Genomic DNA, 26,869 nt, shown 5'->3' with positions numbered 1-26,869 from the left:
AAATTGAATTCACAGTTTAAAACTTTCCAACAAAGAAAACTCCACACTTAAATGGCTTTAATGGAAAATTCTAATAAACAATTAAGAGATAGAGAACACGGATTCTACACAAACTCCTCCGGAAAATAAGAAAGGAGGGAACACTTCCCCTCATTTTATGAGGTCAAAATTACATGAACAACAAAACCACAAAAAGCCATTTCAAGGAAAGAAAGCTACACTCCCAAATACCTCATGAATATACATGCAAGAATCCTTAACAAAATCCCTTTCACATAATACATCATAACTAGGTAGGATTTGACCCAGTAATGTTAGTTCAACATTTGAAAATCAAACACTGTAATTTACCATTTATATAAATTAAAAATGAAAACCATTATTTCAATAGAAAAAGCATTTGACAAAATTCAACAAGCACCTCATGATAAAAATTCTTAACACATTCCTAAACCTGATAAAAGGCATCTATGAAAACCTATAGCCATCATCACACTTAATGGTGAGAAACTGAATGCTGTTCCCCCAGGATCAGAAACAAGGCAAGGATGTCCATCCTCACCATCTCTAACCAACATCATACTGGAGATCCTAAGTAAGTACAATAAAGGAAGTAAAAGAAATAAAGAGTATATGGATTGGAATCTGTAAAAAAAAAAAAAAAATAGTGCTAATAAACAAGTTCAATAAGGTTGCAAGATATAAGATCAATGTACAAAATTCAGCTGTATTTATATACACTAGCAAGAAAAATTCAAAATGAAATTAAGAAAACAATTACATTCATAATAGCATGGAAAATAATAAAACACTTAGGAATAAGTTTAACAAAAATGTGGGACTTGTACCATGAAAACTAAAAAAAGAAAATCACTGAAATAAATTACAGGAGACCTAAATAAATGTAGAGACATCCTCTGTTCCTCGACTGAAAGACTTCATATTTTTAACAAGGCAACACTCCCAAATTTATCTACAAATTCAAGATAATCATTGTCAAATATTTATCTGCCCTTTTTTACATAAACGGGAATTACATTGATATGGAATTACAAAACAAAACCCAAAAAAACAGAATATCCAAATACCCAAAACAATCTTGAAATAGAAGAACAAAGTCAAAGGACTCACCCTTGCCAATTTCAAAACCTACTACAAATTTATGGAAGTCGAGATTGTGTAGTACTAGCATAATGGTGTATAGATAATGGCTTTGAATTGAGAGTCTAGAAATAAATCCATACATCTATGATCAAGTGAATTTCAACTAGGATGCTAAGACCATTTACTGGAGGAAGGAATAGTTTTTTCAACAAATGGTGCTGGGACAGCTGGACATCCACATGCAAGAGAATGAATTTGGACTCTTGATTTACACCATATACAAAAATTAACTCATAATGGATCAGAAACCTAAATGTCAGAGCTAAAACTATAAAGCTCTTAGAAGAAAATAGGGCAAAAGCTTCATAACATTGGATTTGGCAAGTTCTTAAAACACAAGTAACCAAAGAAAAAATACATAATTGGAGTTCATAAAATTTTAAAACTTCTGTGTACCAAAGCACACCACCAAGAAAGTGAAAAGCCAATCCAAAGAATGGGAGAAAAATTATATCAATCATATATCTAAGGGTCTAGTATCCAGAATTTATAAATCAACAATTAAAAAGACATCCCAATTAAAAAGTGGGAAAGGAATTTGAATAGACACTTCTCCAAAGAAGAGGTACAAATGGCCAATAAGCACATGAGAAGATGCTTAACATCACTAGTCATTAGAAAAATGTTCATCAATACCACAACGAGATACCACTTCCTACCCTCTAGAATGGCTAGAACCAAACAACTGGAAAAAAGCAAGTGATACAGAGAAACTGGAACATTGAAACATTGCTGGTGGGAATGTAAAATGGTGTAGCCACATTGGAAAATAGTTCAGCATTTCTTCAAAAAGTTAAACATAGAGTTACCATGTGATCCCACAATTCCATTCCTCGATATAAACCCAATAAATTAAAACATATATTCATACAAAAAACTATATGTAAATATTCATAATAGCCAAAAGGTGGAAATAACTCAAATATCCATCAACTGATGAATAAATAAAGAAAATGTGCTGCATCCATACAATGGAGTATTATTTAGCCCCAAAATGGAACACGGTACTAAACGACGCTACACTATACACAGACTGTGAAAACACTGTGCTAAGTGAAAAAGCCAGACACAAAAGGTGGCATATTATATGATTCCATTTATAGGAAATGTCCAGAATGGGCAAATTCATAGAGACAGAAAGTAGATTAGTGATTGCCAGGGGCTGGGAGGAAGGAATGAATACGGAATGACTATTAATGGGTATGTCGTCACACTTTCCTTTAAGGGTGATGATGACGTTATAGAATTAGCGGTGATGGCTGCACAAGCTAAAGAACAGACTGAAAACCACTGAACTTTACACTTTAAAATGGTGACTGCCATGATATATGAATTTTATCTCAAAAATAAAACAAACAAAGAAGATGCCAATTATCCTCAAATGGATCTCTAGATCCAATACAATTCCAATCAAAATCCCAGCAGTCTTTTGTGTAGAAATTGACAAACTGATTCTAAAATTTATATGGAAAAGCAAAGGACTTAGAATAGGAAAAGAGATGACATGATACTATACATAGAAAATCCTAAAGACGCTACCAGAAAACTACTAGAGCTCATCAATGAATTTGGTAAAGTTGCAGGAGACAATATTAACATACAGAAATCTGTTGCATTTCTACACGCTAACAATGAAAGATCAGAAAGAGAAATTAAGGAAACAATCCCATTTACCATCACATCAAAAAGAATAAAATACCTAGGAATAAACCTATGTAAGAAGGCATAAAAAGAATGAAATAATGCCATTTGCAGCAACATGGATGGACCTAGAGATTATTATCCTAAGTGAAGTAGTCAGAGAAAGACAAAAGCTTATGATATCTCTTATATGTGGAATGTAAAAAAAAATGACACAAATGAACTTATATACAAAACAGAAACAGACCCACAGACTTAAAAAACAAACATGGTTACCAAAGGGGAAAGGGGCAGGACAGATAAATTAGGAGTTTATCATACACACACTGCTATATACAAAATAGATAACCAACAAGGACCTACTGTATAGCACAGAGAACTATACTCAGTATTTTATAATAACATATAAAGGAAAGAATCTGAAAAAAATACATATATATGCATGTATAACTGAATTACTTTGTCATACACCTGAGACTAACACAACATTGTAAACCAACTATACTCCAGGTAAAAAAAAAAAAAAAAAAAAAAACCCCAACAATTTTGAAAAAGAAAACTAACATTGGAGGACTCATCCTACTTGATTTCGAGGCTTACTGGAATATGCTGCAGTAACCAAAGTACTGCAGTATTGGTGAGAGAAGAGGCGTATAAAGCAATTAAACAGAACACAAAGTCCAGAAATAGATCCACCCATATATCGTCGACCAAAGAAGAAGAAAAGACAATCAACAGAGAAAACAACAGTCCTTAACAAACCATGCTAAAAGCCTATCCTTCTCAAACTCTTCCAAAATATAGCAGAGGGAGGAACACTTCCAAACTCATTCTATGAGGCCACCATCACCCTGATACCAAAACCAGACAAGGATGTCACAAAGAAAGAAAACTACAGGCCAATATCACTGATGAACATAGATGCAAAAATCCTCAACAAAATACTAGCAAACAGAATCCAACAGCACATTAAACGGATCATACACCATGATCAAGTGGGATTTATTCCAGGAATGCAAGGACTCTTCAATATACGCAAATCAATCAACGTGATACACCATATTAACAAATTGAAGGAGAAAAACCATATGATCATCTCAATAGATGCAGAGAAAGCTTTTGACAAAATTCAACACCCATTTATGATAAAAACCCTGTAGAAAGTAGGCATAGAGGGAACTTTCCCCAATATAATAAAGGCCATATATGACAAACCCACAGCCAACATCGTCCTCAATGGTGAAAAACTGAAAGCATTTCCACTAAGATCAGGAAGAAGACAAGGTTGCCCACTCTCACCACTCTTATTCAACATAGTTTTGGAAGTTTTAGCCACAGCAATCAGAGAAGAAAAGGAAATAAAAGGAATCCAAATCGGAAAAGAAGAAGTAAAGCTGTCACTCTTTGCAGATGACATGATACTATACATAGAGAATCCTAAAGATGCTACCAGAAAACTACTAGAGCTAATCAATGAATTTGGTAAAGTAGCAGGATACAAAATTAATGCACAGAAATCTCTGGCATTCCTATACACTAAGGATGAAATATCTGAAAGGGAAATCAAGAAAACACTCCCATTTACCATTGCAACAAAAAGAATAAAATATCTAGGAATAAACCTACCTAAGGAGACAAAAGACCTGTATGCAGAAAATTATAAGACACTGATGAAAGAAATTAAAGATGCTACAAATAGATGGAGAGATATACCATGTTCTTGGATTGGAAGAATCAACATTGTGAAAATGACTCTACTACCCAAAGCAATCTACAGATTCCATGCAATCCCTATCAAACTACCACTGGCATTTTTCACAGAACTAGAACAAAAAATTTCACAATTTGTATGGAAACACAAAAGACCCCGAATAGCCAAAGCGATCTTGAGAACGAAAAATGGAGCTGGAGGAATCAGGCTCCCTGACTTCAGACTATACTACAAAGCTACAGTAATCAAGACAGTATGGTACTGGCACAAAAACAGAAATATAGATCAATGGAACCGGATAGAAAGCCCAGAGATAAACCCACGCACATATGGTCACCTTATGTTTGATAAAGGAGGCAGGAATGTACAGTGGAGAAAGGACAGCCTCTTCAATAAGTGGTGCTGGGAAAACTGGACAGCTACATGTAAAAGTATGAGATTAGATCACTCCCTAACACCATACACAAAAATAAGCTCAAAATGGATTAAAGACCTAAATGTAAGGCCAGAAACTATCAAACTCTTAGAGGAAAACATAGGCAGGACACTCTATGACATAAATCACAGCGAGATCCTTTTTGACCCACCTCCTAGAGAAACGGAAATAAAAACAAAAATAAACAAATGGGACCTAATGAAACTTAAAAGCTTTTGCGCAGCAAAGGAAACGATAAACAAGACCAAAAGACAACCCTCAGAATGGGAGAAAATATTTGCAAATGAAGCAACTGACAAAGGATTAATCTCCAAAATTTATAAGCAGCTCATGCAGCTTAATAACAAAAAAAAAAAAACCAACCCAATCCAAAAATGGGCAGAAGATCTAAATAGACATTTCTCCAAAGAAGATATACAGACTGCCAACAAACACATGAAAGAATGCTCAACATCACTAATCATTAGAGAAATGCAAATCAAAACTACAATGAGATATCATCTCACACCAGTCAGAATGGCCATCATCAAAAAATCTAGAAACAATAAACGCTGGAGAGGGTGTGGAGAAAAGGGAACCCTCTTACACTGTTGGTGGGAATGTAAGTTGATACAGCCACTGTGGAGAACAGTATGGAGGTTCCTTAAAAAACTACAAATAGAACTACCATATGACCCAGCAATCCCACTACTGGGCATATACCCTGAGAAAACCATAATTCAAAAAGAGTCATGTACCAAAATGTTCATTGCAGCTCTATTTACAATAGCCCGGAGATGGAAACAACCTAAGTGCCCATCATCGGATGAATGGATAAAGAAGATGTGGCACATATATACAATGGAACATTACTCAGCCATAAAAAGAAACGAAATTGAGCTATTAGTAATGAGGTGGATAGACCTAGAGTCTGTCATACAGAGTGAAGTAAGTCAGAAAGAGAGAGACAAATACCGTATGCTAACACATACATATGGAATTTAAGAAAAAAAAAATGTCATGAAAAACCTAGGGGTGAAACAGGAATAAAGACACAGACTTACTAGAGAATGGACTTGAGGCTATGGGGAGGGGGAAGGGTAAACTGTGACAAAGCGAGAGAGAGGCATGGACATATATACACTACCAAACGTAAAATAGATAGCTAGTGGGAAGCAGCCGCATAGCACAGGGAGATCAGCTCAGTGCTTTGTGACCGCCTGGAGGGGTGGGATAGGGAGGGTGGGAGGGAGGGAGACGCAAGCGGGAAGAGATATGGGAACATATGTATATATATAACTGATTCATTTTGTTGTGAAGCTGAAACTAACATACCATTGTAAAGCAATTATACTCCAATAAAGATGTTAAAATGAAAAAAAAATAATAAAATAAAAAAAAAAGAAACGTACATCCACAGGGGATAAAAGAAACTATATCTTGCACCATATTAAAAAAAAATAGCTCAAAATGGATCAGAGGGGAAAAATGTAAAACCCAATACTATACAATTTCCAGGAAAAAAATAGGAAGTAATTTTTGTGACCTTGAGGAAGGCACGGAATTTTTGGTTGGACATAGAGCACTAACCATAAGAGGAAAACACTGGACAAATTTTACTCTCTCAAGGTTAAACACTGCTGTTTTGAAAGACATTGTTCAGAAAATAAACACTCAAACCACACTTTGGGAGAAAACATTTGGAAAAGATGTACCTCATAAATGACTGGTATCTAGAGTATGCAACAAACCCTCACAACTCAATAATAATAACACAATTAGCACAAAAATTTTAATAGGAAAAATATTTGAACAGACATTTCACCAAAGAAGACACACAGATGGCAAATAAACATAGGAAAAATGTTCAATATCATCTGTCATCAAAAAATGTGAATGAGAACTATGAGATACCACTATACACCCACTAGAAAGAATAAGATTTTAAAAACTGATGTCGAGAGCTAACATTTCAAGAGCAAATGCTTGTGGAAATGCCAAATAGTGCAGTAACTTAGGAAAACAACTCTGGCGTTTCTTACAAAGTTAAACACACACTTCTTATATGACCTAGAAAAGCCCACTCTTAGGTATTTACCTGTTAAAAACGAGGACACACATCCACGTAAAGGCCTATGTGAGAAAGTTTACAGCAGGTTTATTCATCATCTCTGAAACTGTAAATCTCCAAATGTCCACCAATCAGTGGATGGATAAAAAAATTGCAGTACATTCATTAAATGTGACAACAACAACATGGATGCATCTCAAAAGCATTATGGGTAAGCAGAAAAAAAAAACAAACTCAAAAAGCTACATACCATGATTCCATTTATAGAATATTCTGAGGAAGTAAAATTGCAGATACAATAAACAGATCAGTGTTTGGGGCTTGAGGTGAAGGGAGAAGGTGCATGAGGGAATTTGGGGGTGGGGAAAATATTCTATATTATGACTGTGTTGATAGCTAATATCTGCATATGTTTGTCAAAACTCATAAAACTGTATCCCTAAAAAAAAGTGAATTTTATACTACATAAATTATATGTCAATAAACTTGATGTGAAAATAAAAAAATAAGATGACTTCCATTAAGGATAAACATAAAGAAATCTATACCTAGGTACACCATGGCGAAACTATATAACACCAAAGACAGAGAAGATCTTAAAAGTAACCAGTTTCAAAAATTCCTTGAAATGAGTATCATTTAGATTAAAAGGTAGCTTCTCCACAGCAACGGAAGCCAAAGACAGCAGAATATTATGGTTGCCAACTCCAAGAAAGTAACTTTCCACCCAGAAAGTTAAGAAATATCTTTCTTAAATATCTTTTAAGAATTAAAGTGAAAGATAATTTTAAAGTTATTTCAAGACATTTTTGTTTTATTTGCTTTCAGCTAAGAGTGGGAACTGTTACCAGCTGCTCTGTTACTGAATTTTCAGCCCCTACTAAAGCCTGAACTAGGTTCCATGGCAAGTTCCATCTATGCCTTTAGGGCACTGAGAGGTATGCTCAACATAAAACTCATGAGGATTTTCAAGCTGTAACAAGAGAAAAAATGAAAATTTAAAAAATGCTACTGAAAACTTAAAATAATTTCTAGGAGTCATAAATAGAGACACTGGCAGATTTTGGTAGATTTGCAAGCCAAAATTAAACAACCATAGAGAAGGAAATAAGGCAGTGAAAAAATAATCACAAAAAAACACAAAAAACAAAAACCTCCCACTGGCAAGAATCCAACAAGTAAGTCAACACACTAGACTTCCAGAACAGAACTGAAAAGATTTGTTGGTTTTTCAACATTAATTTTTTACTGGATACTTGAACTATTCCTACGATACCCCTTTTCATTATGGCACTATCATGTATGTATTTAACAAGGTAAAGATATATCACTGCTCTTGAACATGTAAACAAAGTTTTTTCCTAAAGAAGAGTATGTTGCATGCCAATTTTTCCCATTAGAACTGATTTTAATTTTTGAAAGCAATCTTAGGTAAAACAACTTCAGAATGACTTATTAAATAAAATATGTTCTGAACATTACAAATAAAACAAAAAAGGAAAATAAAGAAGGTTTTCAGTTTAAAATTGTTTTCTACTAACACTGTCACCATGATGCACTTTAGAAGCAGCAGCATCTAAAGAACAAGAAGAAATGAAGAGCAAAGACAGTGGTGGGGCGTGAGCACATCTAAACGGACAGTGACGGTGTAATATAAAGAGGGTTGCATGGTGTTAAATATACAACAACAGAGAATGAAAATAACATGTGAGTCAGGAGGGGATAACCAAAGATAAAGTATTTTAAGATTCTTGTATCATTTGGGATATGGTTAAAGATACTGATTAACTTTAAACATTAATAAATCAAGTACACATGTAAGACAAAAACGAAAATAAGAGAAACCGAAATTATACAGTGAAGGAGAAACCTGATGAAGAAAAAAATAATCTGTCAATCAAAAATGTGAAGAAAAGAGTAAAAATAAACATTAAAAAGTTGAACTAAACAGAAAGCCCAAATTAAGATTGTAGGAAGGAGTCCAAATCTATAAGTAATTAAAGTACATGAAAGTAAACTAAACTCTCCAATCTGTAAAAGACAAAGATGGTCAGAGGAAAAAAAATTCCACTGGATACCATCTTGAAAGATACAGCTAAAACATACAAAGAGACTGAAAGAATGAGGAAGAAAAATATATACTGGGCAAATATATCAGAGAAAATTTACTTTAAGGCAAAGATGCAAGACCAGATATAGACCACATCACGTACAGATAAAAGGGCTCAATTTATTAGTAAGATATTACAACAGTTCCAGACGTGCATGTACCCTCCAAGAAAGTGTCAACATTTTATACAAAGCAGAAATGAACAGAAATGTAAGAAAAAGACAAACTTACAATCATACTGGCAGATTTAAACACAGCTCTCACAGTGATTGATGTATCAGTTAGAGAAAAATATTTAAAAGGATAGAAAAAATTTAAACAAGATTTCCAAGCTTCATCCAGTGGACATACATAGATCTTACACTCCAAACCAGTGGAATATGTTCTACTTTGAAGTACAGAACATTTCTGATGCTCGATCACACATGAGCCATCCTCCATGCACGTGAAAGACGATGAACACAGAGACCACCTTGCCAACAATGCAGTGAACCAAGAAATTAAAATATTGAAAAATATTGTATATATAAATAACAATGTACATTTTTAACATAATATATATATTTTAACAAAGTAATTCAAAATTTTATTGATTATACTCCATTTAAAGTTATAAGATAATGGCTGTATTTCCCTATGCTGTACAATATATCCTTGTTGCTTATCTAGTTTTTTTTAACTTTTTATTTTATACTGGAGTATAGTTGACTAACCATGTTGTGTTAGTTTCAGGTGTACAGCAAGGTGATTCAGTTATACATATACATGTACCTATTCTTTTTCAAATTCTTTTCCCATTTAGGTTGTTACATAATATTGAGCAGAGTCCCCTGTGCTATACGGTAGGTCCTTGTTGGTTATCCATTTTAAATACAGCAGTGTGTACATGTCAATCCCAAACTCCATAACTATACCTCCCCCACGCCCCTCCCCCCTGGTAACCATAAATTCCTTCTCTAAGTCTATGAGTCTCTTTCTGTTTTGTAAATAGGTTCATTTGTGTCATTTAATGTTATTAACATATTTTTAAAACTCCATGTGTTTGGAATTGAGAAACACTTGTTAATAACTCATAAGTCCAAAAAGAAGTCATAGTAGAAACATAACAAAATTAAGGATTATAAAAGTACTATGTACCTTAATTTGTGCACTGCAACAAGCTGTACTTAGAAAGAAATGTTTCATTTTAAATGCTTATCTATATGAAAAGAATGCTGAATATCAACGAGCAAAAATCGAATATAAATTAGGAAAAGAAGAGCAAAATGAACCCCAAAAAGCAAAAGGAAGGAAATAAGAACAGAAGTTAATAAAATAAGAAAATAAATAGCCTGTAGAAAAAGATAATGAAAATTTTTTAAAAAACAAAAAAATGAAACTACACAAGTACTAAGATAAAATATGAGTGATTTTCTCTTTAATTTGAGTGTAGGAAAAGGCTATCCAGCTATGACTAAAAACCCCAGATGCAATAAAAGATAGATAAATTGAACTTTATAAAAAATAAAAATATTTGGCACGGCAAAATTGCCATGAGAAAATATTTATGACAAATAAATGGAAAAAAATATCTGCAATATATATCGCCATATTCTTCACAATGCCAATGTCAGAAAATTGACAGAAAAGCTGTGAAAATGTTCCAGATTAAAGGAGACTAGAGACCCCAGACAACCAAGTACAAGTGGGTCCAAGACCAGACCCTGGACTGCATCTGGACTGGATTTGGACTGGAAGGAAGCCGCACTGCCAGAAGGCACTGAACCCACAGAAGATACTGGAGCACGGTCTGAGGGTCAAAGCCTGGTACCTGACTGCGTAAGAGAACATCCCACTCTTGGCAAACAGAAGCCCCTGTGCTCTAAACCCACAGGCCACTGCCAGACTCCTTGGAGACCAGCATCTCAGCAGCATCCCAGGCTCTCTCTGTCTCCTTAATCTTCAAAATTTGTTTCTTTACTAACTCCCTTTCAGGTTTTAAACATATTCAAATAGCTCCTGTTAAAAAACAAGCAGACAACTCTCCCCTAGACCCATGTTTTCAGAGTCAGACATTTAAACAGCCACCCACACGCTCCCTCTCCAGTGACCCTGGCATCCTCTGGCAGCACCGAGCTGAGTTTCCCTCTCAGGCACGCCAAATCCAATGGACATCTTCAGTCCTCACCTTACCATACTTTCTTCCCTCTCTACCTGGAAAAAAGAAATACGTTTTGCCATTCTCTGACATAAATCCTACTAATGTTTTCTTAGGTCAGTCTCCCAAGGCAATAGAAATAAAAACAAAAATAAACAAATAGGACCTAATCAAACCTCCAAGCTTTTGCACAGCAAAGGAAACCACAAACAAAATGAAAACACAATCTACAGACTGAGAGAAAATATTTGCAAATGATGCGAGACAAGGGCTTAAATTTCAAATATACAAACAGCTCATACAACTCAACAACAAAAAAACAAACAACCCAATCAAAAAATGGGCAGAAGACCTAGAGGGACAATTCTCCAAAGAAGAAATACAAATGGCCAATAGGCACATGAAAAGATGCTCAACATCTCTAATTATAGGGGTAATATAAATCAAAACTACAATGAGGTACCACCTCACACCAGTCAAAATGGCTATCATTAAATACTCTACAAATAACAAACGCTGGAGAGGATGCTGAGAAAACGGAACCCTCCTACCCTGTTGGTGGAAATATAAGTTGGTACAGCCACTCTGGAAAACAGTACGGAGATTCCTCAGAAAACAAAAAATAGAATTACCATATGATCCAGCAATCCCACTCCTGGGCATATATCCAGACAAAACTCTAATTCAAAAGGATACATATACCCCAATGTTCACAGCAGCATTATTCACAATAGCCAAGACATGGAAACAACCTAAATGTCCATCGACAGATGAATGGATAAAGAAGATGTGATACATATATACAATGGAACACTACTCAGCCATAAAAAAGAACGAACTAATGCCATTTGCAGCAACATGGATGCAACTAGAGATTATTATACTGAGTGAAGTAAGTCAGAAAGAGAAAGATGAATACCATATGCTATCACTTATATGTGGAATCTGAAATATGACACAAATGAACCTATCTATGAAACAGAAACAGATTCACAGACGTAGAGAACAGACTTGTGGCTGCCAAGGGGGAAGGGACTGGGGGAGGGATGGAGTGGGAAGTTGGGGTTAGCAGATGTAAGCTATTACATATGGAATGAATAAAAAACAAGGTCCTACTGTATGGCACAGAGAACTGTATTCAATATCCTACGATAAACTGTAATGGAAAAGAATATTTAAAAAATAATGTATATATATGTAAAACTGAGTCACTTTGCTATACAGCAGAAATTAACACAACATTGTAAATCAACTGTACTTCAATTAAAAAAAAAAACTTCAACTTCACTGATAGAGAAAAAAACAAAAAGAAAAACCGTTTGCACCAGCGCACAGTGTTACCTTGGGCTATAACAGGCACTCTCCAAGACTGCCTGTGGAAACGGAAAATGGCCCAATTTCCTGGAAGATAACCTGGCCATGAGACTTGAAGTCTGAACTTCATACCATTTAATAGTGGTGAAGTGAAGGGGTTACGAGAAGGTCTGGAAGGGGAGCTCTGGACTTGACTCTGCTCTGGTGCTGACTTCAGTTTCTTTGCTGACAAAACAGGCTAATCAGAGGCCTTGGAGAATTGTGGGGACCCAGGGAGGAACTTCTGCCTGGAACACAGCAAATACTATGACCATCTTCTCATACGGTCCTACATTTACCCCTGGAAAGACCCTGACGCTCCCTGCCCTCTCCGTAGAAGCTTAAATGGCCTGAACCTCCTGCTCTGGGACTGGGCAGGACAGGTAAGGAGACCCAGTCTCACAGATGGAGAAGCAGCACAGACGGGGACAATGACCTAGCCAAGGTGCCAAGGTCACAGGGTGATCCGGGAGAAGGGCTGGAAGCAGAACCAGTCTCCAGACCCCCAGGCTGACTCCACTGGCCCAGGAGGGATCCTACTGGAAGGTTCTCTTCCCATGATTTTCACCCACACTCTGCCGAATTAATACAGGGGACAATGAGAACAGCTCACTGCTGTGCGCCCAGGGACAGCTGCGCTCCAGCTGCTCCAGCCCGCTGGCTGTGGCCTGAGGCCTCAGCTCCACACAGAAGGAGCACGTGCGCTCAGAAAGGCGTGCTAGGATGCAGAGCTGGGAGACAGGTGGGTAAAATCAAGCACAGGGACTCGGTTACAGGGGATGATAGCCTTGTGCCCTGAAAGAGTGAAACAGCCAGAGCTCTCGGAAAAGGTGAAGGCCCACACTGAAAACCTCTTTCCAGCTCAGTGTTACTGGAGCGTACCAATGGTTACTCCTCACATCAAAGAGAAGACAGCCTCCCTGATGCCAAAGCGCTAAACCGGATGGTATAACCCATAAGTGCCACTTGAGTTCCGGAGAAAGAGCATGGAGGCCTGAATGAGCAGAGCTGGTGTGTTTAACTGGAGAAGTAGAAGCATCCTTGGCCCTGTGGCCGTGCAAGACACTCCCCGGTAAAGAAAACACCAGGCTGCCCTAACCAAGGCTGAAGGTGGGGCACAGCCCTCCACCCCGGGGCACACCTAACCCCCTCTCGCCAGAGCAAGGGTTAAGCCGCCAGCTGCTTACTGAACGCGTGGCACGTTTGTAAATAAAGCAGAGAGGCTGGCTCCTGCTTGTCTGAAGTATACCCAGCGGCCACCCGTCCTCCAGCCCCGCACGCCTCCCCGGCCCCAGGGGCCAGCCACACAGCTTCAGCTCCATCACTGTTTCTGCGCGCAGGGCCGCCAGACAGCCTGGCCACACGCAGGCAGTGGAGGGAGGGAGGAATGAGTCATCCCATGAAAACCTATCAGCCCTTCACGCCAGGCTGCTCTGGGGCAACAGCACTCGCCAGCGTCTCCAAGAGCAGAAAAAAGAGCCCAGACTGAACATGCTCGACGGAAAAAGAAAGAAAAGCCAAGAGAAGGAAGGGAGGGAGGAGGGAGGGAACGGGTGCCTTAAGACCTCGGTGGGCCCAGTAGGGCAGCGCCCCAGGGCAGATGCCAGGTCTGTGAGACACCTGGCGGAAGGAAGAGCGAGTCAGAACCTTGGAAGGGAGGCAGGGGAGCCGCAGAGCAGCCCCCCGCCGGCTGCAGCCCCCGCACTTCTCCTTCGCTCCTCGAGCTCCTCCAGAGGATGGGGAAACGCCTTCCCTCTCGGAGCACGAGCTCTGCGTCTCCACGATTCCAACAGTGGCTGGTGCCCACTGCCGCCCCGTCCTGCAGGCCCTGCTATCTTGGCGTGGCGGGTGGCGGGGCGGGGGGAGGGGGCAGGAGGATGCACCACAGATGCCAGAACCGCTGCCAGCGAGACCCCGGGACAGGGCCCTGGCAGAGCTCCTGGGGGTGGGAAGCGGCCAGGCGGGGCTCCCTCCCTCCCGACATCCCGCCCTCACAGCCGGTGGGCTCCTCTGCGGTCCTCTCCTCACACTTCACACGCCTCATCCCTGCCTGTGCAGACGGCTGGCCGTTCTCCTAGACCCCTCTCCCTCCTCCGTGCCAGCAGAGCTGTGGCTGCACGGGGCTGGCCCAGCCTCCAGGGGTGTGGGACCACCGCGGCACACGGCTAGCGCACACCTGGTCCGCAGACCGCTGCTGGCACACAGCTGTCCTGCGTTAACACTGCCGCAATCCACTGGTGCCACATAACACTGTTAGCATACAGCGGCCCTGTGGACTGTGACGCAGCTGGTATAACTCGGGCTTCTCATCCTGAAAAGGCAGCTGCTTGCCCTCCATCACGTCCCTTCTGTTTCCCACCGGCTGAGGAGTTGCAGCTAGAGGTCAAGACAACAGAGCAAGGGAGGACCACAGAGTGACAGGCCACCCAGAGCGTGGGGTGGGCGTGGCCTCTGGGCAGGGGCCTCGTGGAGCCCAACCCATCCACCCCAGGCCTGTTACAGCCAAGGGAACCGGCCTTGACCACATTGAAGCCACCGTGTTTGGGGCGCACTGTGTGCCAGCAGAGTCCTGTCCCCCATGGGCTCAGCAGCTGCTCTCGGTACTCACGGCTCCACAGTAGCTGCCCTCAGGTCGGAGCCAGGCTCCCTAAGGCCCCAGGGCATTTCTCCCTTGGGTCGGACACAGAAACGTACAGAGCCTATCACCCTGGTCCAAACCGAAATGCTCACACTAACCTTTACAACAACTAGTGCTCACACGAACCCAATCCTAGTACTAACCTGAACTCCAGCCCTAACCCTATTATTAACCCTCATTCTAGCCCAAATAAAATACTGAAAAGGTATTACAATTGGAAGAGATTAAAAAGTATCAATACGACCTAACAGGATTTATTCCAAGAATCAACTCTTGGAATTTCATCATTGGAATTCTCTACACTACACAATAAAAGGAGGAAATCCTGTGACTATCTTAATAACAGTAATGAGCATTTAGTAAAATGCAACTTTTATTTTTGATTTCAAAAAACAACTTAATAGAAGAGCAACAGAAGGAAACTTGTGTAACTTGATGAACACGATGTACCAGACAGCCAGCCACGGCAAGCACTGTGAAGTTCACGGTGAAAACATTTGGGTCAAGTCAGGAATAAGTCAAAATTCAACTGACAAACCTATTGCAGTTAAAGCGTGGCCGCATGCAATACATACAAATGGATACCTTGCCCGCACGTTATTAAACATTAGAGAGTGTAACCGGAGAAGGTCCAACAAATAGACACTACGAGTAAGTTAGAAAAGAGCTCAAGAGAACACCTACAGCAAGAAAGCCATAAAACATAACCGAAGGCTAATAACGGAATAAATGAAGAGATAGAATATCTTCCTCTTTTAAAAACTGAATATTGCTAAAATATCAGCTGGTTGCCATTTAAATCATAGGCTGATGCATCTGAAGTGAAATCCCAGTCTGATCAGCTTTCTAACTTGAAAATCATCCTAAAGTTCATCTAGAAATTGAGTACCAAGAATAGCCCAAATAAATATACCATCAAACTAAAATAATTAAGGCAGTGCACCAGCACAAGAGCAAACAGATCAGTTCGAGAATTCGGAAATAGACACTAGTATATACAACGTTATCATATAAGATGCACACATAGGACAAAAGCAGCAGCACAAATCACTGGGAAACTGAAGTCACTTTTAATAAATAGTGTTTTCAATATCTGTAAGCAAAAATAACATATATTCACCCAATAACATATATCAAATTAAATCCCAAGTGGCTTACACATGTCGATGCAAAAAGTAAAAGCAGGAAGGAAAACAGAAGTGACTACCCACATTTCAGGAGGGGAAAGCATTTTCCAAATGTACATGTGCCATAGACGATGACGTCACAGAGGAAGATACTGATGCAGTGGCTCCAGACGCCAACGCCACATTAAAAGGTGAACGACTCTTTGGGGAAAATAAGAGCCGCAAACATAAAAGCTGAATGTCTTCAGTGAAACACGAGGAAGGACACACCAGCTCTAGTTGAAAGCTCAACCCGCTTGTACTTCTTTGCGGCTTTTAGAGACACACAAAGCCCCAGGTTTTCAGGGGCCAGGAGCCCAGGCACTCACGCTGCCATAAGCTACCGTCTCGAGAGCGACTGGGCGATCGCACATTACGCCTCTTTTAAAATGTCCCTCTCCTCTGACCCGGGATCGCACGTGCGCAAACACCGCAATACTGCCTCGGGAAGGGGGAGACTGCCGTATTACGCACAAGGAAACTCACCTCACGACTACCGGTACTAGTGCCAGATCTGAAAACAATCCAAATATTGAACAGAAGTGGAGTGATTGAACAAAATAACACCTACATCCCTATAGTGGAAACTATGCAACCTTTTAAAAATAATGTTTTCAAATGGTAACGTGGAACATTTTGCCGTATACCATTCTGTTTAAAAGCAGAGCACAGAAGTATGCATGCAGCGTAACCCCAGAGGCAGAACCTGGAGTGAAACAGACCAAAATGTCCGCAGCAGTGCCTTGGACCCCGCAGTCCCCAAGCACCGACCATCAGCGGGGTCCTCTCTGAGCACCGAGAATGTGCTGTGCGTCAAGGCGGGCTCACGCGTGGTGGGGAGCGGGGGAAGCAGGAGGAGGTGACGCACAACAAACATGCAAAACCAGGAGAGCACAGGGTCCTGGAGCCTTTGAAAGAACACAGCACCAGAAGGGGCGGCCCTGCTGGCCTCAAGCTGCAGCGCTCAGCTCCCCAAGGAGAAAGATCTTCTACCGGATTCGGCAAGGCAGGGGCCACGCGGTCTGGCCAAGTGGTGAAGACACAGCCCCGCTGGGAGGGCCAGATGGCCATGCAGGGGAGCTCGGCCCGGCAGAAGCAGACAGCGGAGGGGCTGGGGGGCTGCTTTCAAATTCTGGGGTGTGAAACAGCATTTGCAATATAACCCTTTACTTTTTATTTTTAACACAATTATAAATGTACGTAGTTTTAACAGTCAGAGTCCCACAGAGCTGATGGGGAGCCGCGCCGCCGGCCCTCTGCCCACCTCTGCCCCGCAGACGTCTTGCTCCTTTTCCCTCTTTTCTATTTCTCTCCTCGGTTCCAATGACCGGCTTTGTATGGCTCTTCTTGACTCCAGGATCTTGTGTGTCACCCACTAGCTTCCTCCTAGAGCCTGAGGATGAACCTCCACCCCACCCACACCCTCCCCCCATCCCTCCAAGTGCTACACCTCCGCCCACCGGCTGTCAGCAGGGACCACAGGCAGCGGACCTGCTCTTCACACCTCACACTGCATCTCCCTCTTGTACATGTGTTTCCTGGAGTGAGTGAGAGGCTTGCTTGTTGCATAATTTTCTATGTACTTGGTGTTACTTTACCTCCAAACTCTCAGCCAGGGACCCACCGGCCTCTGACCCCTCAAGCACAGCAGGAGGCAGCCCACGATCTGCTCCTGGAGCCTCATCCCCCTGCCCCACCACCCGAACGGCAGCACCTGAGCCCGTCAGCCTGCCTGCTCCACCAAGCCGCGCCCAAAGGCCCACGCCAGGCTGCCAGTGCTCTGGGGGCCGGCTGGGTAGGGGCTGGGGCCACAGGGCTCCAGATCCACTTGAGCGCGGCCCCACCTCCTGTTTAGGACAGTCCCCTCTGCTGTGCCCGGGGCCTCCGCTCCACCCTCCAGCCTGCAGCCAGGGTGGGGAAGCGGTTTGTCCAGGTGTGGGAGCGGGGGCTGAGAGTCTGACTGCTTTTTAATCAGGCTTTCCACAATTTTCCTATTTCCGCTTTTCTCCTTGAATTACGAGGCACGGTCATCAGCTGAGACTGAAACCTGATTACATTAGAAATCTGAGGAAGAAAGATCAGATGCACAAGAAGGGCCTCAGATAAAAGCACACCTTACTAGGGGTTGAGGCGAGGCTGGGTTGGGGCGGGCTTGGGGTCCCCCAGGGCCTTGGCCAGTCTTCAGGGCTGCATGGTCTCCAACACCACACTGCTGTTGCATGGAGGGGACAGTGGAGGGACAGGAAGGACCAGGGGTGTTTGTGAGAAGGTGATTACAGGGCTGCCCCGTGAACCGCAGGCTGCAGGTGGAGGGTCACCAAGAAGGACGCGGGTAGTGTGGGGGGAAGGAGGCCCTGATGGAGGAGTCCCAGTCGGGGGGCTCTGTCTGCCCTCACTATAGGTGAGTTTTAAAGTTCTTTTTCGTATTTTCCAATTGTGTAGTGAAAATCGTTATCTTAATGCAGGGCCGGGGGTGGGAAGCCTAGAAAGCCAATAATCTTTCTCAGTATTACAAAGAATAAAAGACTTCAAAGTAAATAAAAATTTCAACAAGGTTTTCGTTATCACTATTTGCTGATTCCCTGATCTTAGTGTGGCCGAAGGCCTAGCCCCGAGCTGGGCGGGGGCGTGGGGCGGGCTGTGGGAGCCCAGGTCCCCGCTAAACAAACCGGGGTCAGGGTCCCAGCCGGATGTGAGCACAGGCACACAGGGCGGCGGGGAAAGGCCTATCTGCAGCTGCTCCACGGAAGACTGCCCTTTGCCCAACTCTAAGGAAGTGTGGAAAATTCTCGGAAGATGTGCAAATGGAAAAACAAGTTCTTCCGGAGCCACCACATCCTCTGGGGAACATCCACTGCAGATGAGTTCCCTTCTGGCTCATCACCCCCTACTCCCACCCAGGAATCCCACAGGAAGACTCTGCAGGGTTCAATCGAGATTGAGATTGCCAATGGAAGCGGACTGATCTCTGTTCCAGCCAGCTCAGTGCCCCTAACAGCTCCCTCCCCGCTCACAGGAGAGGCCACAGGTGCCCTATAAAAAGCCTGCTGCCTTTCCTTAACCAAGCCTCAGGGGATTTGCAGTCCTGTGGAATCACAGTCCTGCCAGCTCGCACTGCCCAGCTATCTCTGCCTCTGCCTGGGTGCCGGGGCCTCCTCTAGCGCCCACACTAGGCCCTTGGGGCCATGCACACGCACAGGGGGAGTAGCCTGGGCCAGCCCACCCCACCCAAGCATGCTGGCTGTTTCCAGAACTGCAGGCCGGTCAGACTGCCCGGCCTGCCAGGGGGAGGGATGTGGGCAACACCAAAGTCTAGGGGAGAGAGGCCCAGCACACACAGGGTGTTGTTTATATGCCTGAGTTCCAGAGGCCCTTCCCGCGGGATTTCTGTGAAAATTAGATCCAGATTTGCACAATTACAAAGTTGGTCCCAAGCCAGTTGGGATTTGGATGTCCTCTAAGAAGCAGGTATTATAACAGCTTTAGTTTGCAAAAACAATCCAACACGGAGAAAAAAGACTACCCGCTCGCCGCTCCCACACTCACAGCATTGCCCGCAGTGAGCAAGGGCCCCCGTGTGTCCCCGCTGCCCTCATCTCTGGGCCCCGCCCCTATGCTCGCTGGCTCCCCTGGGCCTGGAGCCCTTCACCTGCCACCACCCACAGGGGCCACCCCGGTGCCTCCAAGGCTCTGCTCAGATGCCCCTTCCCAGGAGTCGCCCTGACCCCCATCCACTGCCCGTGCAGCCCCGACCCCGACCCTTCTCTGTTCCTCCCTGGCAAGGTCACCACCCGGCACACTACGTGACACATCTGCTTATTACTTTTATGTTGTGTGACCCCCACAGATGTAATGCAGGAAGCTGGGACTCCAGGAGCGTGGCTGGCCCTATCAATATGTACTGAAGGAATGAAAGCGCAATTAAGGTCTTTGCTCAAGCAATTTGTTACCTAAGAACTTTCCCCTTCAACTATCGGGCGTCCAGTCACCCACCCGCCCTAAGTCCCCGTGTGCACATGCTCCCTGACTCCTCGCCACCGTCTCTCGTGTCTCCTGAGGGGACTGCTGGGCACAAGACCGGAAGGTCACTGTGGTGCTCATAGCGAGCGCTCTCCGATCAGGATGGGCTGAGCCCAGGACCCCGCGGTGGCCTCTCGGGGCTGCAGTCAAGGCCACCAGGAAGAGAAGGGCAGACACCGAGTCTGGAGGCCGCATCCCGTCATCAAGGTAGCTCCCACTTATCCTGCCATCGCAATGTGGACGCGGGCCCGTGAGGTCGGAGGCCTTGGCTCAGACTCCCGTCTCACCACCCACAAGCACAGAGACGTCGTCTCCCCGAGCCTTGAGAAGTGGGCAGAACAAAAGCACCTGCCCTGCAGGGCGCGGTGAGGGGCTCGTGTGAGCACAGCCGGCACTGCATGACATCAGCCGCCAGCCTGAACACACCAGCCTTCCGGGCAAGACCACTGAACACTTCTAGAAAATAACAGTTATAAGCTGTAGAAAAACAAAGGCCTCTTAAGGATAAATTTAAAAGGAATCCTTTCAAGGTAGTTTTGCAAAACTGGAGTCACGGCCACAAAGAGGTGTCCGTGGGGCCTGGACACGATGCCATCACGGCCACAGCACACACGTGTCACTGCTGTAACACGGGACAAAGGCACCGTCCACTCAGCCCATGCTAACAACTGGCTCCCAGGCCCCTGCTGGACAGTTTAGTCAGGTTGACTCTGAAGAAGAAAGGTTAGAACAAAAGGAGGAAACTCCCTCTTTTTAAATATTGGTTCTACAGAAGCCAGAAGGGATAACGTGCACATCACGGACACTGCTGCTGCACCTGACCTGTAACACATGCCTCATGTGACATGAAACCAGGCCATAAGGAGAGTCAGCAAGACACATGGCTTCATACGCAAGCAAGACCTTACAACTCAACTGACGTGGAAAGAATCCCTTAATTTAAAGACATACCTCTCCAACGGCATCATGAGAAGACTACTTACATGGAACCATGGGAAGAGCTTCTCTGTCTGTAGGCAGCCCTGTAAACAGGTTAAAAAAGTTATTATAACTGGAAATCATAGGTAGAAAATAACCCAAAGAATGATCTATCATCTTAGATATCAAGTCTTATCAAACTAAATAAATTTTTAAAAGAATGTAGTCATAAATCAGTTATTTGGAAGGAGAAAGGCAGTCTCCAAGAGAAAAAATTCCATGAAAGGTGGTTAGATTCTAAACTGCGTCTGGAACTTAAAAGATACCAATAAACGCTCAGAGCCCAGGCTCCCCTGAACCCTGGCCCACGGTCCTAAACCTGATGGAAGTCTAGGGCAGCGTTGACCCCCAGACCCCTTTAAGTCTGTGGGAAGCAGTAAGGAGAAGCCCACGATGAGGTGTAGGTAGGACCCCCCCACCCAGATGCCCACCCACATGGTCTCAGTTCCAAGTCTGAAGAGTGCTCTGCCCAGACAGCAGGACCTCCGAGCCCGGCCTGTGCAGACTCTACGGGCAGGTAAATAGCTCTGCCCGAGCCTCCTCCAGGCAACCCAGAGGCGTCTGTCCAGTGAGGACTGAAGACCAGGCAAACGTTTGACACATCCACTTCCAGCTATGACAGAAGAGGAGGAACCAGAAGAGGAGGAACTCTCCAGCCTCAAATAATGAAGAACCAGCCAAAAGACATGAGCCAAGGGTGTTCAGACGTGGGACAACAGGGAGCACAGGACAATGACTCCGAGGGAGGAAACGCATGTGATGCATCCTGGTTGCCCAGCCTACAGCTCTGGGAGGGTTATGAGGCCACAGTGCAGGAAGGGGGAACCTAGGCAAACCTGGGGGAGTCCTGAGATGAGGAAACAGCTGAGGTTCAAGGAGGCAATAGCAGCGAGAATCAGCAGGGCAGAGGACCAGAAAGGAGAGAGCTGAGAAACGCTCCAGAGACGGGTGGGGGTTCGCTTGGGTCGTTGCCAGGACACTGACCAGTGCGTATGCCTGAGGCCAGGGAAGGCGCAGCAGTGAGAAGCAGGACAAAGGATCGCTGTGACTGCCGCAGCTCCAGGAACGGACCACACTCCCAACAGCCAGACTAGGGAACCTGTGACACGGGGGCCACTGGGCTTGGCACTTGGAAGAGCACAGCCCCGGTGGCAGGGGCACATGAGCACCAGACTAAACTAGGTACAGCCTAACAATGCTCAACAAGCCACTGAAGGGTCTAAACTGTCCAAGTAACAAATACATTTGAAGAGGAAAGTTTAAAATATTTAAAAGGATACAGAGCCCCACAATATACAATCATGATGTCTTTCATTCATTTAAAAAATACCATGGATGCAAAGAAGCATGAGAATATATCTCATAATGAGGATAGTTGATCAGTAAGAAAAAGAACCAGAAAATTACCCAAGGAAATAATTAGCACATACGGTCCTTAAAACAGCCATTATAAACACATTGTATATGTTCCAGAAGATAGAGGAAAGCATAACATGTAGGAGAGACATGAAAAGCATTTTTAAAAAGACCCAAAGCAAACACCTAGAGATGAAAAATAGATCTGAGATGAAAAATACACTAGGTGGCATTAACATCATATCACACTAGAGAAGGAAAGATTAGTCAATGTGCAGACAAAACAACCCATGCAGACAGAAATGGTCTCAAATGAAACACAGGGAAAGACTCCCTCTTCCCTAAAAACACAGAAATATTTGTGTAATTTAAAACTCAGGGGGGAAGAACAGGATGGGACAAAAATGTATTTAAAGAAATAATGACAAAAAAATTTCAAAAATTGATGAAAATTATGAACCCATAAAGCCAAGAAGGTCAACAATCCCCAAGCAAAAGAAAACATGAAGAAAATCAAATCAAGTTACATCGTAATCAACTTACCCAAAGAGGAAATCTTAGAAGCAGCCAGAGAAAAAAGAACATTACGTACAGAGGGACAAACACAGACGTGGCGGACAAGGACTTCCCAGAAACAATGCAAGCCAGAAGTCAATGGGATGACATCTCTAAAGTAATGAAGGAAAAACTGTCAACCTGAAATACCATGAACAGTGAAAACAACTTTCAAATACAAAGACAAAATGAAGACTTTCTCTAATAAACAAAAGCTAAAATAATTCACCACCGACCCTTCTGAACTACAAGTAATATTAAAGTAAGTCCATCATACAAAAGAAAAATGATATCAGAAGGAAATCTAGATCTATAAAAAGAAATGAAAAGCACTGGGAACAAAATTCATGAATAAATATGAGCCTTTTTTCTTAATTTGTAAGATTGTTTTAAAAGATAATGGACTATTTAAAGCAAAAATAATGACGATGTATTGTGGGGTTTATAGCAGTGTAGAAGTAAAATGGCATGACATAGTAACATAAAGGCCACGAGAAGTGAGATGGCAGATTTTAGGTTTTATACTATAAGTGAACTAGTATAATATTAATTGAAGACAGACAGTGATAACTTAAGGATATATGCAACGAATCCCAAAGCAACTTCTAAAAACAAAGTGATATAGCTAATAAGTTAGTAAAGGTGATGAAAGTGATCATAAATAGTACTCAACCCAAAATAAGTCAAAAAAAAAAGAAAGAGGATCTTATAGCAAATGGGACAAGTAGAAAACCAATAGCAAAATGATAGATTTAAATTCAATCATATCAATAATCATATTAAGTATAAGTGGTCTAAAACAACCTAATGAGAATAGAGATTTTTAAGATTGGATGAAAAACAGGACCTCACTATACAATATTTATAAGAAACCCACTTTAAAAATAAATATACAAATAGATTAAAATAAAAGGGATGGAAAAAGATGTACCATGCTAACCTTGATCAAAAGAAAGTTGGAATGGCTATATTAACATCAGAAAAAGTAGATGTCGGTGCAAAGATTATTATCAGAAGTATATAAAAAAAGGCATTACATACTAATAAAGAGGTCAAAACAACTAGACAGAAGGTCAGTAAAAGCTATAGGGAACTCAAACAACACTGTCACCCAGCTTCACATAACTGACATTTCTAGGGCACTCCATAAATAACAACACAATATACATTCAAGTGTTGGTGAGGACATGGAGAAATAAGCACCTTCATATTATTACTGGTGAGAATGTAAAACTGTACAGCCTCTGTGGAAAACAGTTTGCCAGTTCCTCACAAAGCAAAACACAGAATTATCATATGACTTGGCAATTCCACTCTTAGGTATACATCCAAAAGAACTGAAAAGGGAGAATCAAACAGATATTGTTCATAGCATCATTATTCACAATAGCCAAAACGCGGAAACAACCCAAATGTCCATCAATGAATGAATGGATAAACTAATTGTAATATGTCCAAACAATGGAATATTCTGTGGCCATAAAAAGCAGTGAAGTGCTGATACATGCTATAACTCAGATGAACCTTGAAAACATCATGCTCAAAGAAAGAAGCCAGACATGAAAGGTCACATATTGTATGATCCCGTTTCCATGAAATACCCAGAATAGGTAAATCCAGAGATAGAAAGCAGATTAGTGGTGTCCAGATGATGAGGAAAGGGCAATATGGAGAGGGATTACTTAGTGGGTGTGGGGTGTTTCTCTGGGCTGATGAAAAAGTCTCAGACTTTGAAAAGTCTAAAACTGGGTGGTGGTTGCACAACACTGTTGAATTCACTGAATGTCACTGAATTGTATACTTTAAAATGATTAATTGTGTAGTATGTGAATTTCACTTCAGTAAAAAGAAAATAAATATAATATAATATAATATAATAAGGGAATGTTAGGAACTATTGCATGCCAATAAATTTAACAACTTAAATGGAATTCTTAGAACAATAAAGCTATCAAAACTCACTCAAGGAAAACCAGATAACTCTAAATGTATTCAAGTTAAAAACCTCCCCACCGGGCTTCCCTGGTGGCGCAGTGGTTGAGAGTCCCCCTGCCGATGCAGGGGGCGTGGGTTCGTGCCCCGGTCTGGGAGGATCCCACATGCCGCTGAGCGGCTGGGCCCGTGAGACATGGACGCTGAGCCTGCGTGTCCGGAGCCTGTGCTCCACACGGGAGAGGCCGCAACAGTGAGAGGCCCGCATACCGCAAAAAAAAAAAAAAAAAAAAACCTCCCCACCAAAAAAAAGAGCCAATCCAGATGGCTTCAATGGAAGAAACACTCAAGGAAGAAATAACACCAATTTCTTAGTAACTTGTCCTGAAAATTGAATATAAGAGAACACTTTCCAAATCCTTCTATGAGACAAGAATTAACCTGATACCAAAACCAAAAAAAGACACTACAGGTAAACACGCCAATACTCCTCATAAATACAGAGGCAAAAACTCTTAAATTTTAGCATATCCAATCATACAATATAAAAAAAGTACATCATGACAAAGTGGATTTCAATCCAGAAAAGCAATTGATTTTATACTAAAAAAAAAAAAAAATCAAGATACAGCCAACCTCATTTCATTGCACTTCACTTTATTGCGCTTCACAGATATTGTGTTTTTTACAAATTCAAGGTCTGTGCAACCCTGCATTAAGTAAGTCTATCAGTGCCATTTTTGCAATAGCATTTGCTCACTTAATGTGTCTATGTCACATTTTGGTAATTCTTGCAATATTTCAAACCCTCCACCAGCATAAAGATTACAACTCGCTGAAGGTTCAGATGATGATTAGCATTTTCTAGCAATAAAATATTTTTAAATTAAGGTATCATTGCTTTCTAGACAGAATGCTATTGCACACTTAATAGCCTAAAGTATAGTATAAACATAACTTTTATATGCACTGGGAAACAGAAACAATTCATGTGACTCGCTTTATTTCAATATTTGCTTTATTTCTGTGGTCTGAACCCAAACCCACAGTATCTCTGAGGTATGCCTGAGACCATTTATACGCGTGGACCATATAGACAGAAAAAAAGAACAACTATATAATGATCTCAAAAGATACAGAAAAAGCATTTGACAAAATTCAATACCACTCATGAAAAACAATCCTCACCAAACTTGGAATATAAGAGCACTTTTTGAACCTGATAAAGGACCTCTAGTAAAAACCTACACCTAACGTCACACATATGGGTAAAAGACTGAATGCTTTCCCCTAAGATCAGGGACAAAGCAAGGATGTCCCCTCTTAGCACTTCTGTCCAACCAGATGTCAATTGCACCAAGCTGATCTATCAATTCAATGCAATCTCAATCTAAATCAGAGTAGGCTAAAACAAAGAAAACAAAACAGCCAAAACAACTTTGAAAAAGAACAAAGTAGGAGAAGTTATTCCAAGATTTATTATAAAGCTACAGTCATAAAGATAAATAAATTGATCAAAGGAACAGAATAGCAAGTCCAGAAATAGTCCGCATGTTGTTAACCATGTTTTGTTTTGCTTTTGAACTTTTCGTGCTCTTGTGCTTTCACATCTGGGCCTTGCT

At 42.0% G+C, this 26,869-nt stretch overlaps 1 protein-coding gene across 14 annotated transcripts in view; it reads right to left on the bottom strand.

Annotated features, from left to right (window-relative positions):
• Positions 1–26,869, bottom strand: part of PCBP3 (poly(rC) binding protein 3) — a 213,837-nt gene that overhangs the window by 109,461 nt on the left and 77,507 nt on the right. For all 14 annotated transcript variants that reach the window (XM_073804602.1, XM_073804603.1, XM_073804604.1 and 11 more), the window contains exon 2: positions 21,410–21,448. The gene's annotated coding sequence lies outside the window, so the exon portion shown is untranslated. The remainder of the gene's footprint in view (positions 1–21,409; positions 21,449–26,869) is intronic.

This window comes from Tursiops truncatus, chromosome 4 (assembly GCF_011762595.2).
Source record: "Tursiops truncatus isolate mTurTru1 chromosome 4, mTurTru1.mat.Y, whole genome shotgun sequence".
Lineage (NCBI taxonomy): Eukaryota > Metazoa > Chordata > Mammalia > Artiodactyla > Delphinidae > Tursiops > Tursiops truncatus.
Note: the sequence above shows the minus strand (reverse complement) of the source record. Positions and strands in the feature narration are given on the sequence as shown.